Genomic DNA, 8,082 nt, shown 5'->3' on the forward strand with positions numbered 1-8,082 from the left:
GAGGTACAACCCTAGCAATTTTCCACTCGCGTGGAAAATAACCCTCCCACACGCACTTATCATAAATGGCCTCCAAGTATTCAGGAATGAACTTCCACAAGCTTTTACACATCTCTCCGTTCAAACCATCAAAACCTGGGGACCGTTTAGACCTGACCAGGCCAAAGGCGTACCCCAACTCTCCATCATCTAATGGAGGGACAGGTACCTCTTGTGCTTGAGGTACCTGAACCTCCGCCCTAGGAAAGAACGCTCCTAACAAAGCCCCCGCACACTCTCTCCACGTTGATAACACAGTGTCACCAACGCGAAGAGAGGTGATATCCTCCCTCTTACGACCCCGGCAGATCCTATAGACCTGACCCCACGGGTCGTCCCTATTCTCACTCACGAAACTCCTCCACTCCTCTTCTTTAACTTTTACTAACATATCCTTATATTCCCTAGCCGCACAACTAAGTTCATGCCTAAGCTGGGACAGCCTGTCAGAATTGGACCGCCGAGCGCGTTGAAACTTTCGCCTCAATCGCCTGACAGTCCTCCTCTTCAAGGTTAGCTCATGCGTCCACCACCTAATTTTCCTAACCATTAAACTTTCACACTTTCTAAATACCCTATCATTTACCCCCCACACTACCTCATAAAGACGAGCAATCTGCTCATCAACCCCCAAATCCTCAAACGCTCTAAGCGGTATACCCAATACCGCTTCCCTGACAGATCGTCCATATTGGTTCCAGTCGATACCAGAGGTACGCCATCGCCGCAATGGACTCTCATACAGCGAGGGAGGGGATTTGGGAGTAACCATAATTTGGATCAAATTATGATCACTCAATCCCCACCCTCCCTTAACCTCCCATCTAGCTACGAACGCCCTATCTGCTGCCTGATTCATAAGCGTCACGTCAATGTCACTCACGCCCCCAGGCCCATCAAACGTGTACCATTCACTCGGCTCATTCACAATGTGGAGGTTTTTAGCCACCACCCATTCACTTAATGCCTCGCCTCGACTGTGGCTTTGATATCCAGACGAATGCCGGGATACCTTACTAAACCACATCGAAGACGAGGCATTCGCATCCAGCCCTAGGATAAATGGGCTACTACTCGCAAGTAGTAGTAGCTTATCCATGTAGCCCAGGTAGGGCTCTAGGGGCTCGCTAAATTTGCAGTACAAACTAGCTACAATCAGCCTACCGAACTCCCCCTCTATCGCGACACATACACCCAGTTGTGAGGAATCCACAACTACACAATCGTAGTTAGGATCACTCACAACAATTGCAGCATTAGCCCCAAGGTCCGTGAAGACCTTGAAACTACCAGGAAGACCCCGAACGACACCATTGGTGGCGTAGGGCTCCTGAAGTAAGGCAATGCCGCACCTCCCCTCAGCCATACACCCCCCCAATTCACACATTACGGCATACGCCCCCTGGCAGTTTAACTGTATAATCCCCCCCATCAGTGTCTGGCGAGGGCGCGCTCAACAATGCCACAGTATATCGGGCAGACAGCGGACATCATAAGATGCCCAGCTGGTCTACCCTTGAATGCGCAGTTGCGGCAATGGAGTGCATTGACGCAACTGGCAGCTCTGTGGCCTTCTTGACCGCACCTCCGGCAGACATCTGATTTGGCCCTACACACAGCCACTCTATGGTCGAAACTCATACACCGGAAGCAGCCAGCAACGGGGCTATCCGGTCGCACCCGGAAGGAGAACCACTTGATGTAGCACCTACCTGCCTCCAAGAGGGCGGACATCATTTTGTCCGTACCCTCAAGGACGACATTGGTGCTACCATCAGGGGCCACCTTCCAGGGACGACTGACCATCCTCACGTCTGACCTCAGGGACGCCGGGCTGAAATCCTGAAGGTTCAGCCGGAGTAACTCTTCCATGAACTCGTCATGGGAGATCTCCGTGTGAACCCCCTGGACCACAACCCGGGGACCCAACTTCCGGTTGACAGTCACGTCCAACCCCACCTCCCCGAATTTCGCGTTAGTCGCCACTTTCTCCCTCTCTAAAACAGAGGGAGTGCGGATAACCGCCCCACCACCCTTAATAGGCCTAACTTCGTGAATCCTTACCCCCAGGGAAGGACCCACCTCCTTAACTACTTTCTGTATGACTTCCTTAGAGGAAGTTGCGGGCCCCTTACTCCTGACCACAACAGACCAGGTCTCAACAGCCTTCGGCGCCACCGGTGCAATCGCCTCCAGTACAGGTGCTGGGGGCGGAGGCATCGGTGCCGATGGAGCCGGCATTGACCTGCTCGGTGGCGAGGAGTGTCCCCCACAGCCTCCTCTAAGGGCGTCAACTTGACCACGAAGATGGGCATTCTCGGTTACTACCGTCATCAGAAGTGCCTCGTACTTCGAGGCAAGCTCCATCAGCCCCTTCGCGGTCCCTATGGCGAAATTTTCGGCCCCAAAAACCACTTCGCTAAGCTCAGCCGAAATTTTCTTTATAGCCGCGACATGGCTAACCGCACCACCCCCGACAAAAATCGCGCTCCCTTTAGCAGCGTCACCTCTGCCCACACTACCCTTACTCGCGCTCGCCTTCTTTGCGCCCGTTTTTGTCGCGCCCTCGTCACCACGCACGAGACCAACTTCTGCAGTGCCCGATTTCTGCGCGCCCACATAAGCGCTCGTAACACGCACTTCGCCCTCGCCCGACTTTGCGGGGTGAACAGCCGCTTTTTCAGCGGTGTCACCTTTACCGCATCCGCTACAACTACCGCTCCCGCCCTCTTCACCCCCAGTTTCACCCGCAGACCCCAAACGCGCCTTCTGCCGAGGCGGGGATCTTACCGGTGGCCCCACCATCTCGTCTCCCGAAGTGTCGACCGTAATGGTTGATGGCCCCGACTCTTCGCTCCCAGCGAGGGACTTAACCCTCCTCCTCCGTGGTGGAGGCATCTCTACCTTCGGACTTCGCCTTTCGGTAGGCTGATCCGCCAAGCGTACCACTGACGCAGATGGGACTCGTTCAAACAAGACCCCGAAACAGCCGCTCGCCACGTACGTGCGACTGAACGCGCTGAAAAAAGTGTCGCAAGCGCAGACCCGCTCTGTAGCAGCGACGACCCAAGCGGACGATTAAAGCGTTCTCGCAAGGGTACAGCCCACAACTCCAACCAAATGGTCTGGACAAAGGTCACTCAAATGACCGCCGGACGGAACAAGTCCCCGTAACGGTTGCGAGTCGACCGATGTGGCGCTGAACCGAATCGATCCGTGGGCTAAACGCACACTACTACGACCGTTTGTCTGCACAGGATTCACTGTCTCCAACACTGGGACAGCCGCCGGTACCTATTGAGCAATCCTGCTCAGGACTTGCTGACACTGACCAACTGAACGCCAGATGCCCAACACAGCACTCCAAACAAGCAGTCCAGCCGGCAAACAATGCCAACAACACAGCACTAAACTGGAACTGTACGGAGAGTCCCACAACAACAACAACCACGTTGTGGTAGTACCTAAAGGTACAGTACACAATATTAAAAATATGTACTTACCGCTACTTAATATGCCCACGCCAAAAATTTCCCAAAAACGCGCAATTCGTGCCCTAGCACGAAAAACCACACACGCGGTCCCGTAACCGAGCAAAAAACAATTTCCAGCGAATACCCGCACAAAACGAAATTCCACGGAAATCGCAACAACAATTTTCACACCCGCCAAGCAACGGTGCCAACTCACTCGCGTAAACAAATACCGCACAAAAGAGAATCGAAAAAATCACTAATTAATCGCAACGATGCGCACGCACGTCTATTCGCGTCGGAATCCAAACAACGAATGAGTAGATAGGGACAGCGTCCGGTGTGTTTTACGTGAGTACCTGCCGTCGACGGCCTTACCTCACGGTGCTCAAAAGCACGGCGTATCAATACAATGCGTTGATCAGCGCCCCGAAAATGCCAGGCATTTTTCAGTACCGATTGGTAGTGCGGAATGGACACACTACACACCTTGGTGAGGTTCGAGGCCTATCTAACACCTCTGCCGTACTTTGGGTCCGGCACCCGGTTGCAGTGCAACTCCACATTGAGTGAACAAAACACTCTTCCCGCATTTGGGCATCAACCACAACCACCACGATACTCCCCGAAGGGCCAGTCCGCATGAGCAGGTTGGAGCGAACTCCAAGGGCCCCTGCTCCCCGTGGTACCAGAATTAAGTCTCCGGTCAGACCTCGTAGCCGAAGCTACTACCAGTTGAGCTTCCATACTGCTCTGTACTGGTGACCAGGGATTAAATCCCTACCCCTTATCTTTCACCCTTAATCTAACCCCTATTTTCAGCTAATTGTCTCCGCCGCCTGAACAATTCACGCGCAAACCTATCAAACGACCCTAACTGTTCGGTATTTGGACTAGTGGAGATCACACCGCTGACGTCTAATCGTCCATTAGTCCAACTAATCCCCATTCCTTCAAGGTTCCTAATGTCCGAGTACATCGGGCAGAGCGCAATAACATGCGCCCAATCTTCAACACGCGCCCCACACATACACTCTGGCGTGTCAGAAAGGTGCCTCTGATGCAGAAATGCGTTCAGAGGACCATGTCCAGTAAGCAGAAAACCCAGGCTCAGACAGAATCGGAAGTCTGGGTTTTCTTCTACAAACCTAACGTCCCGGATGTACCCATAGGTCACCCTACCGTTAGGGCTATTGTCCCAACGGTCTTGCCACCTTATCTTAACCCTGTCCTCTAGAAGTCTCTTGCTTCCTAGATATCCTTCCCTCTCTACGTCAAGGTCGGAAATCAGGTTATTCTGCAGCAAGGACACACTCAAGCCTCTTCTTAACCTGAATGCAACAGCACGCTGTATGACAATCAGGTCAAGAGGGGGTGCACCTAACAAAACTTGCATCGCATCCGTTGAAACGGTGCGACACACTGGCAAACAGGCTAGCAGCATACAGCGCTGCACGGAGAGTAGTTTTTGGCGACCGAAGACCGTCGTGGCTAATTCCCACCATACTGCAGCTCCATAAGTGGCACAGGCCACAAATAAGCCACGATATATGGTGCGAACCGCACGACGTCCAAGGCCCCAATCACTCCGTAAAACGCGCCTGACCTTGCCGACAGTCGCCAGCAGTCTTTCTTTCACGCTAACCAAGTGTGGTGTGAAACACATCCTTTCCCTCATGGTCAACCCCAAGTATTTGACTTGCGTCATGTATTTGATGCTGACCCCATTTACACGGACAATCGGTGGACGAGCCGGCGACAATCTGCCCTTAAGCAGCATTGTAACCGTTTTGTCCATTGATATGTCCACACCAACACCTACACCCCAGCTGTGGACAATTTCTAAGAATCGTCCTCCCGCTCGCTCTATTTCGGACCTTGAGTGACCTTCAACTAAAAGAAGAAGGTCGTCCGCGTACGCACAACACTTGCATACTGGTTCAAGTTGTCCAAGCAGAGAGTCCATCATAAGGTTCCAAATATATGGACCACAGATGGATCCCTGCGGGCAGCCCCGAGCCACCCCAATCTCGACACTCCCATTCATTCCTACGATTGAGGCTTTTCTGTCCGAAAAGTAGCTGCGCCAGAGAGTAACTTCCGGGCAGCCGAGCTCCTCCAATCGTTCAATCACCCTATCCCAGATTAGGTAGTCAAAAGCTCCCTTAAAGTCAACAAATATGCCAAGGACATATTCGTTGACGTTCTCCCTAACGGCACTCTGGACATACATCCAAGCATCCTCTACACTGCGTCCTTTCCTGAAACCATACTGCCTATCCGACCACATATCCCGCGTTAGATCCTGAAGTCGTTCCACCATAACTCTCTCCAGTACTTTTCCCAGCACTGGAAGGAGACTGATGCCCCGATAAGAACGAGGATCACTCCTGATCTTATCAGGGGACTTCAGGAGAGGAACGACCCTAGCCCTTTTCCACTCCCGTGGAAAATATCCCTCCCACACGCACTTATTGTAAATGGCCTCCAAGTATTCCGGAATGAACTTCCACATGCTTTTACACATCTCTCCGTTCAAACCATCAAAACCTGGGGATCTTTTACACCTGACCAGGCCAAAGGCGTATCCCAGCTCCCCTTCATCTAGTGGAGGAACAGGTACCTCACACGTTTGAGATACCCGAGCCTCCGCCCTAGGAAAGAACGCTCCTAGCAGAACCCCAGCACAGTCTCTCCACGTTGATAATACAGTATCACCAACGCGGAGAGAGGTGATATCCTCCCTCTTACGACCCCTACAGATCTTGTAGACCTGACCCCATGGGTCGTTCCTATTTTCCCCTATAAAGTTCCTCCATTCCTCTTCCTTGGTTTTGACTAGCATTTGTTTGTAATCCCTCATCACACAACTAAATTCATACCTAATCTGGGACAGCCCATCAGAGTTTGACTGTCTAGCGCGTTGAAACTTTCGTCTCAATCGCCGGACAGCTCTCCTCTTCATCGTTAGCTCTTTCGTCCACCACTTAAGTTTTCTCACTCTGAAGCTTTCGAACTTTCCGAGAACACTGTTGTTCACTTCCCACACTACATCGTATAGCCGAGAAATTTGCTCGTCCACCCCAAAGTCTTCAAACTCACTAAGCGGTATTTCTAATACCGCTTCCCTGACAGATCGTCCATATTGGTTCCAGTCGATACCAGAGGTACGCCATCGCCGCAATGGACTCTCATACGCCGAGGGAGGAGATTTAGGAGTAACCATAATTTGAATCAAGTTATGGTCACTCAATCCCCACCCTCCCCTAATCTCCCACCTAACATTAAAGGTCCTATTTGCTGCCTCATTCATGAAGGACACATCGATGTCGCTCACACCCCCAGGCCCATCAAACGTATACCACTCGCTTGGCTCGTTTAATATGTGAAGACTATTTGCCTCCACCCATTCGCTTAATACCTCGCCTCTAGTGTGGCTTTGATATCCTGACGAATGTCGGGATACCTTACTAAACCACATAGAGGACGAGGCATTCGCATCCATTCCTAGGATAAGCGAGCTACTACTGGCAAGTAGCAGTAGCTTATCCATGTACAGCAGGTAAGGCTCTAGAGGTTCGCTGTATTTGCAATAAACACTAGCGACTACCAATCTACCGAACTCCCCCTCTATGGATACACAAACACCCAGCTGTGACGAATCCAGAACTACGCAGTCGTAGCTCGGATTATTCACAACTATTGCGGCATTTCTCCTAAGGTCTGTGAAGACCCTAAATCCTCCAGGGAGACCCCGAACCACACCATTAGTGGCGTAGGGCTCCTGGAGTAATGCGATGCCGCACCCACCCTCTAGCATACAACCCCCTAACTCGCACATTACGGCATAACAACCCTGACAATTTAGCTGTAAAATCGTCCCCATTAGTGTCTGGAAAGGGCACGCTCTACTATGCCACAGTAGACTGGACAAGCAGCTGACATCATAAGATGCCCAGCTGGTCTACCCTTAAATGCACAGTTGCGACAATGTGGTGCATTGACGCAACTAGCAGCTCTGTGGCCTTCCTGACCACACCTACGGCAGACATCGGACTTGGCCTTACATTGCGCCACTCGATGGTCAAAGCCCATGCACCGAAAACAGCCGGCAACAGGGCTGTCTGGTCGCACTCGGAAGGAAAACCACTTAATGTAGCACCTTCCCGCTTCTAAAAGGGCGGACATTACTTCCTCCGAACCCTCCAGAACGACGTTAGTTTTACCATCTGGCGCCACCTTCCAGGGGCGACTGACCAACCTAACGTCGGATTTCTTTGCCTCCGGACTTAAATTCGTACTGAACAGTTCTTCCATGAATTCCTCATGGGAGATCTCGGTGTGTACTCCTTGCACCACAACCCTTGGCCCCAACTTCCGGTTGACACTGACGTCCAACCCTACCTCCCCGAATTTTGCGTTAGTCGCCACTTTCTCCCTCTCTAATACGGAGGGAGTGCGGATGACCGCCCCACCACCCTTTATCGGCCTAACATCATGGATCCTTACGCCGAGTGAAGGACCCACCTCCTTGACCACCTTTTTGATTACTTCCTTAGAGGAAGTTGCA

The sequence above is a fragment of the Bactrocera oleae genome, chromosome X (genome assembly GCF_042242935.1).
Source record: "Bactrocera oleae isolate idBacOlea1 chromosome X, idBacOlea1, whole genome shotgun sequence".
In the NCBI taxonomy this organism is placed as follows: Eukaryota; Metazoa; Arthropoda; class Insecta; order Diptera; family Tephritidae; genus Bactrocera; species Bactrocera oleae.